We start from the raw sequence: 8,902 nt of genomic DNA, 5'->3' as shown, positions 1-8,902 counted from the left end.
GATGGAAAGTCCACTTCGGGACACTTATTCATCTTTGGAGGAGGAGCTATTTCTTGGAGTAGCAAGAAACAAGGGTGTGTTGCTAGATATACGCAAGAAGCTGAATATATAGCTTGCAGTATGATAACTACATATGTTGTCTGGATAAGACGGTTTTTGATTGATCTTGATCTCAATTTGTTAGAAGGACCTATTAATATTTATTGTGATAATCAAGCAGCAATTAGCTTAATCAATAGTAGCGCGAATAGCTCCAAAGGAAAACATATTGAGATCCATTATCACTATATTCGAGATATTGTAGAAAAGGGAGAAGTCAAAGTGACTTATATCCCTACTACAGATATGATTGCTGATCCTTTGACAAAAGGAATACCAGCGGAATCTTTTATCAAACATGTAAGTTTGATGGGACTTAGGAATAAATAAGTCTAAGTAAAATTTTATGAATAATGAAATAAGAGTTACTCTCTACGAATAGTGAGAGTAATGGTAAGCAGAAACATCTGATCTTACGGATAGTGAGAGGTATGTCACTTGGTTAATTTGGTCAAGTGGGAGATGTTAGCTTGACTCGGTCATGGTGACCAAATCAACGATTCTCAGTAGAGAGAATTGTGGAATGTGAAAACGTGGAAGGGTTGTTGAGAGAAAATCTCTCATTGGGGCGGATCTTGGGGGGTGGAGTTAGTGGGTTCAGCCCCTATAAATGGAGGAGTAATTCTCCTTGAGAAATCACAACGAAGAAGGTGAAAAACCTCTTACCCATTAGCGGAACCCCCCTCAATATCTGTTTTTCCTCTTCTCTGTTTTCATACAATTTCCACATTTTCACTATTTGAAGAATGTCCAATAATACAACACATCTAGTAGTAATTAAACTTTAGAAAGAAATATTAGAAAAAGCATGGACCACAACCGACACAAATTTCAAAATATCAGAAAACTCCCTTAAGTTTAGGGGTAGCAAAAAACCCCATTCAACTTTCAATGCTTTCTAGAAAACTCTCTAAAAGCATGGACCGCAACCGGCAAAAGTTTTCCCCGTGCAACTTTACTCACCAATGTGGAAATTGCTCATTATGCCATTAGGGGCGTTTGAAATATGTTGAAAGTTGAAGGTGGTTTCTAATAACCCCTAAAATTTAGGGGGTTCTTCTCATATTTTGAAAGTTATGGGGTTATATAGTAAGCAAGGGCATTTATATCATATCCTTCTCATAAGTCTTTGTTTGTCTTCACTAATTGTTTATTTGTACGGAAGTAATTGTAAAATAGCAGAAGTAGATGCTACTTCTGTTACTTCTTGGCAAAAATGTATGTTTGTTTCTCTTAAAAATCTACTTCTGCTATTTTCTTAAATGATGATATGGTGTCTACGTGGCATCTCCATTTCCTTGATATTTTTTTGTCTTGAAATGCACTGATGTCGGGTGTGGTCCACGAGGGAAAAAAATTCTCAAATATATAATAAGGATTGCTTCGATCCTTCGAAATTAGGCATTTTTATAATTTAAAAATAGTAGAAAATTCAAAAACAGGCAGAAAAACAAAATGGGCAGTTTTGTCTTTACTGTTTAGATTACATCATTCCTATTATTTCTCTTTCTAAACAATTATTCAACCTCATTGGAGTTCGCAACGCAGAAGAGGGGAAATCCTCACTTCTCTTACTCACTATTTTGATAAGAAAAGAGCATGCAATTTTAATAAAGAAAAAACTAATTTTTTGTAAAAAAAAATGTGGAATTTTTTCTCCAAAGAAAAACGTTTTTAAGATGAAAGGTTATTTGCACTTAAATACCCCAAACTTTTCCTCATTTTAAACTTTGGTGCCCAAAGTTCATTTTTCACTTAAATACCCCAAACTTTTCCTCATTTTAAACTTTGGTGCCCAAAGTTCATTTTTGCCCAAAAAATACTCCAAAGTTCAACAAACTTTTCCTCATTTTAAACTTTGGTGCCCAAAGTTCATTTTTGCCCAAAAAATACTCCAAAGTTCAACAAAATTTGCTTTGATACCCCAGATTTATTTTTGCCAGAAAAACCAATTAGTTAAATAAAATATAGCTTTAATGCCTCAGAGTCCACAAAATTTACCTTTGTTATCCGAACTTTAATTTCCAGTTAAAGATTGTGATACTAAAATAAAAAAAATTCATGGCTTAGATATCAAAGTAAAAAGTTATTGAATGTTGGGGTTCATTTTGGCAAGAAAAAAAATTTACAGGTATCAAAATAATAAATGATTTAAGTTTGGGGTATTTATTGGGCAAGCGAGTACTAAAGTTACAAATTGTGTAAATAACCCCAAGTAAAAACCTCAAATTTTTGTTAAATATGTGAAGAGCTAAACATGCGTGTATCATGATATTCTAACAAGCAAATCAGTTCCTACCAACTTAATATTAATTTCATTTCCTAATTTACCCTTATTTATACTTCCTATTTCCCTTCTTATTTATACTTCCTAAAATAACCTTTTTATCTAAGTGAAATTACTTTTTTGGGTGATGTTAGAGAGATTTTCAAGGAAACAGACCACCGACTGCTTTGGAGCACCGAAGCTGTTGGCATATATAATTATTAGTAAGCGATCAGATTTTCTGTGAAACCGACTCTTCCCCCTTTGATATCCTCACGAGTCACAACCGACTCTTCCCCTTCTATTAATATCCTCACAACCGATCGACCGGTCCCGCGTGAAAGGCTTCCCTCAACTCGCGTGAAAAGCATCCTCCTCCTTCATCGTACGTTCTTCCTCTTGGCTTCACCAAAAAGGTACGTAAAGGTTAAAATTTTGATCTTTTGAAAAAAAGAAGATTCTCAATCTCTTGCCTTCACAATGTTCTCTAGGATTTCTGCGGCAGATTTCTATGGCAGAATGTTTCTTTATTTAGATTTGAGCTTTTTGAAAGATGTTTTTGATTTTAGCATTTGAGTAGTATCATAGGTAGTTGAATATTGTTTTCTGGCATTTAAGTTGTAATCGTAGGTAGTTCTTATATATATGTACGAAATAATGCAATGAGATACGAGCTAGCTGTTAGTATCTCAGAAAATTTCAGAAGATGAATCTTGTTCTGAGCCTAGAAATTGACTAAGGGTTGCAGGCCAAAACGTGTTTTGGATGGTTCGTACATGACCCTATGTGTTGTGCGCAGCGGAAAATTTCGGCAGCACCTCCGGTGCGCAAGGTGCACAACAAGAGATTAAATCACAACGAAATTCTCGTTTCTCAAAGGAAACAAGAACCAAATGCCAGATATCTCATCAAAGTGAGATATCAGCTCTTCCTCTCGTCAGCTCTAGGACTGCGCGTCGAGGGAACCTACAAGCTATTACAAATCACGGCAAGAACACAAATTTTACGTGGTTCGGCAAATTGCCAACGTCCACGGGGCAAGGAGGGGGAGATCTACTACTAGAGGGAGAGATTACAACTAGGGTTTACAATCACTCATAAGATCTAAACCCTCAAACAAACTCTCAAATCCCTCACAATATCTCTCTATAAAAGGGGATGCACAAAACCCTAAAAGCTTATGCTTTTCTCCCAATCTCCTGCTGCGATTTTTCCTGCCGAAAAAATACCCGCAGCCACAAAACAATCTCCTGCGCACACCCTGTTCTCCTCTGCAGCCGCAAACACTGCACTCCCCCAATTGCACACCCAACTTAGGTCAATTAACCAGGTCTATATATATACACAAAGGACAAACGGGTGGGCCAGTGATTGTCCAGGAAACAAACCGAAACCTTCAAGCACTCACATGGAAACGAAACCCTCAAGCACTCACGCGGGACCTGTTCACGCGCGTTCGTAGGCCTGCAAAACTCACGCGTCTTCAAACGCGTCTTCACGTGCACGTGGGAGTGGCCACGAGTTCACAATTCTCCACCTCGGTGAAGTTTTCCCAAAACTGAGCCGACAGCAAATGCATCTAAATGTCCCACTTGTTGTGTTCAGTACGAACTCAACCCACAACAAGTCGAGAACCCGAACGAGAGTCCAAACAATCTCACCCTATCAACTAATCTAAACCGGCTGCATCTGAAAGACTGCCTACGTATTCTCTTACCCAAGGAATCAAGCCGCCCGTAGTTCATCCAAATGGCCTCGAAAGGCATCAACACCGAAGAATGTTTAAAAGTTCCAAACAATGACCAAACTTAACACCTGAAACAACTTTGGTTAACATATCTGCAGGTTGTCCTTCGTGTGGATCTTCTCCAACATGACGTCTCCTTCATCCAAAACGTCATGAACAAAATAGAATCTGACATCGATGTGCTTCGTGCGTGCATAATAAACCTGGTTCTTCACCAAATAGATAGCTGACATGCTATCATAATATACTCGAAGGGTCTCCTGTACAATCCCCAAGTTCTCCAATAATCCCTGCAACCACAAAGCCTACTTCACAGCTTCAGTCAACGCCATATACTCTGCCTCTGTAGTAGAGAGAGTTACTGTAGACTGAAGTGTGCATCTCCAACATACCGGTGCTCCTGCTAGTGTAAACACATATCCGCTAGTAGACTGGCGCTTGTCCAGATCCCCCGCATAATCAGAATCCACGTAACCAATACAATCCTGTTCGCTCTTCTCATTCTTCTGAAATACCAAACCAACATCCACGGTACCTTTGATATACCTTAGAATCCACTTCACGGCCTCCCAATGACCCTTCCCGGGGTCGTGCATGTACCTAGATACCATGCTCACGGCCTGTGACAAATCTGGCCTTGTACACACCATCGCATACATCAAGCTACCCACAGCATTGGCATATGAAACTTTGGACATGTATTCCCGGTCCTCAACTGAAACAGGTGACATCTTAGCTGATAGCTTAAAGTGGGGAGCTAATGGAGTACTCCCCGCCTTGACATTGCCATCATAACTGAATTTCTTCAGCATCTTCTGCAAGTAACTCCTCTGTGTCAACTTCAACCTCCCCTTCACCCTGTCTCTCTCGATCTCCATACCCAATATCTTCTTTGCTTCTCTAAGATCCTTCATCTCAAATTCGGATGACAGCTCCTTTTTTAACTTTCTAATAGCTGAAGTATTCCTGGAAGCTATGAGCATATCGTCAACATATAACAGCAAATAGATATACTCACCATTCTGTAGCTTGTGCATGTAAACACACGGGTCATATGGGCTCCTCGTGTACCCTCGGCCAATCATAAAGCCGTCAAATCTCTTGTACCATTGTCACGGTGATTGCTTCAATCCGTAAAGAGACTTCTTCAGCTTGCATACCAATTCTTCCTTTCCTACAGCTTTGAACCCCATAGGTTGTGTCATGTAGATCTCCTCTTCTAAATTCCCATGTAGAAAGGCTGTTTTAACATCCATCTGGACCAAATCTAAATCCAGTTGTGCCACCAATGCTAATAAAATATGAATCGACGAATGATTCACAACAGGTGAAAATACCTCGTTGTAATCAACGCCCTCTAGCTGTGCATATCCCTTAGCAACTAATCAGGCTTTGAATCTAATTTTCCTAATAGAAGATCCCTCTTTCTTTGCATACACCCACTTGCATCCAATAGCCTTCTTACCTTTCGGTAGCGTTGCAAGTTCCCAAGTGTCGTTCTTATGAAGAGACTGCATCTCTTCCTCCATAGCTTCCCTCCACCTAATCGAATCAGAGCTTGACTCTGCTTCCTTGAATGTAGAAGGAACTAAATCATCAACGACTTCTGCTGATAAAGCATATGCAACCATGACATCGTCATATCTAGCTGGCCGACGAATGTTTCTTCTTAGTCTATTAGCTGCAATGGACTCCTGAACATGACCCTGTTCCTGGGTCCCAACATCTACTGTATCCTCTAAATGCTCGGCTGTCATCTCATCTCCTCCTAGTGTCACCTCTGTAGGAGCCTCAATGGATACAATGCTATCTGGAGTGGGTGGAGTCACATCATCCTCCGCCTGCTGTGATATCTCTCAAATATGGTCTTCCTCCATCTGCTGAGGAACTTGAGGCCTCATCATGTATGTCTCACTGCTAATAACTATCTTCTTATCCTGTAGATCCCATAACTTGAAGCCTTTAACTCCATCTCTAAATCCCACAAAGACTACTTTCCTCGCCCTCGGATTCAATTTACCATCATTGATATGGTAATAAGTTGGACACCCAAATATCCGAAGTGACTCATAGTCACTAGCTACCGAACCAGACCAACGCTCCAATGGAGTCTTCCCCTGTATCGTAGTGCACGGCAACCTATTTATGAGATGGCTCGCATAAACCAACGCTTTGGCCCAAAAGGATCTTGACAATCCACTCTGTGTCATCATACATCGCACCTTCTCCAGCAAGGTACGGTTCAACCTTTCAGCCACCCCGTTCTGTTGCGGTGTCTCATGTACTGTGAAGTGTCGTCTAATACCGTGATCCCGGTAAAACTGCAAAAACGGATCACTCTTATACTCTCCTCCATTGTCCGAACGAAGAGTTTTTACCTTTCTACCTGTCTGTAGCTCCACTTTCTTCTTTCACTCCACAAAAATATCCAGGACCTGATGTTTATGCTTCATTGGGTATACCCAATTCCTTTTGGAATAGTCATTAATGAAAGTAATAAAATAGTTGGCCCCACCAAGTGATGTGTGTTTGGAAGGGCCCCAAACATCTGTGTGAATATAGTCCAATATACCTTGGGTATTATTAATAGCGGTGCCGAATTTTACTCTTGTCTTCTTCCCAAGTATGCAATGTTCACACAGCTCCATCTTGCAGGTCTTTGCACCCTTCAATAGCCCCTGCTTCGCCAATACCTGCAGGGACTTATCACCAGTGTGTCCCAATCTCATGTGCCATAAACTGGTAGTATCTTCCTCTGTGGTAATCGAAGCTGCCAGACCCCCTGTTACTGTCTTGCCCTTCAAGTAGTAAATGTTATTTTCCCTGACACCTCGCATCACCACCATTGACCCCTTTGTGACCTTCAGAGTCGCATTCTCCAAGATCACCTTATAGCCAACTGCCTCCAAAGTTCCAAGCGAAATGATATTCTTCATCAATTGAGGAACAAATCTCACTTCCTTCAGCTCCCGAGTTATCCTGTCACACATCCGGATCCGTACTGTACCAATACCACCAATAGGGCATACGTGATCATTACCCATGAGCACGACATCCCCTCTTTCTAATTCCTCAAAGCTAGAGAACCAATCCCTCCTAGGACAAATATGGTATGTAGCACCAGAATCCATCATCCACTCCGTAGAGTTAGCGTAACAAACTGACGGTAGTGCAAAGCAGGAATAGCCTGAAGAATCTGTATCTGAATTGTCATCACTAGCCTTGACAACATTCACTTCCGAAACTTGTACAGCTTTCCCTTTATTCTTCCCGGCTTTATCTTTCAACTTTGGGCAGTCGTTCTTCCAATGTCCTTCTTCTTTGCAAAAGCGACATTGATTCCTACCAATATTTCTATGGCCACCTCTTGACTTCGATCTTGAGCGATCACCTGGACGACGGTTTGGACCACGGCCTCGAACTGCTAATGCATCTCCCGATGCCTTCTCGGAGGGTTCGCCATCACTCTTCCTCAACTCATAATTCACCAAAGCTGAGGCCACCTCCTTGTAGCTAACCGTAGTTCTTCCATTTATCATAGTGAGAACAAACGTTCCAAAATCATCCTCCGGCAACAAACACAATAGTAGCATCGCCTTGTCTTCATCCTCAACCATGATATCTATATTGGTCATATCCGAAATTAGCTTCGTGAAGTTGTTAACATGCTCCCGAATGGAAACTCCCCTCTTCATCTTGAATTGGTAAAACCTCTTTTTCAAGTGAAGCCGATTCTCAATGCTCTTCGTCAGATACTTCTCATTGAGTGTTTCCCACATTCTCTTCGCCGACGTCTCGTTCATTACGTCATAAATAAGATCCGGCGTTAAGTATGACCGAATAACTCCACAAGCCCTACTATTCATTTTCTTTCAAACCTTATCCTCCATATCAGCGGGTTTCTCTTGTAACTCAAGAGTCTCCTCCAAATTTTGTGCATCCAAGGCGTCCATCACCTGACATCTCCACAAACTGAAATTGATCTTACCGTCGAACTTTGGAACATCAATTTTTGTATTATTGATGCTCAGACTCTGGATCGCCTTCGAAAGAGACGATCCCGATGTGCTTGTTTCTCCCATGTTATCGATCTAATTCTTCAAATAGGAATCCTTCAGCGAATCCTTTGAACAAGCTCCCAAATCCAACCTGGCTCTGATACCACTTGTTGTGCGCAGCGAAAAATTTCGGCAGCACCTCCGGTGCGCAAGGTGCACAACAAGAGATTAAATCACAACGAAATTCTCGTTTCTCAAAGGAAACAAGAACCAAAAGCCAGATATCTCATCAAAGTGAGATATCAGCTCTTTCTCTCGTCAGCTCTAGGACTGCGCGTCGTGGGAACCTACAAGCTATTACAAATCGCGATAAAAATACAAATTTTACGTGGTTCGGCAAATTGACTACGTCCACGGGGCAAGGAGCACTGCTAAATAATGAGGTATCCTAGACGGAAAATTCCGTCTAGGATACCCAAATTTCCGTCTAGAATGCTTATTCTAGACGGAATTCCGTCTAGAATAGGCGTCTAGTATGTTTCCGTCTAGAATACTGTATTCTAGACGGAATTTCCGTCTAGAATACATCCTAGACGGAATATTCTAGACGGAAATAAAAACCGTCTAGAATACATCCTAGACGGATTATTCTAGACGGGAATTCCGTCTAGAATAATTCATCTTAGACGGAAAAAAATTCCGTCTAGAATAAGTATTCTAGACGGAAATTTCCGTCTAGAATACTTATTCTAGACGGAATTTTTTTCCGTCTAGGATAAATTATTCTAGACG

The sequence above is a fragment of the Asparagus officinalis genome, chromosome 3, assembly GCF_001876935.1.
Source record: "Asparagus officinalis chromosome 3, Aspof.V1, whole genome shotgun sequence".
In the NCBI taxonomy this organism is placed as follows: Eukaryota; Viridiplantae; Streptophyta; class Magnoliopsida; order Asparagales; family Asparagaceae; genus Asparagus; species Asparagus officinalis.
The sequence above is the reverse complement of the archived record's forward strand: the minus strand, read 5'-3'. Positions refer to the sequence as shown.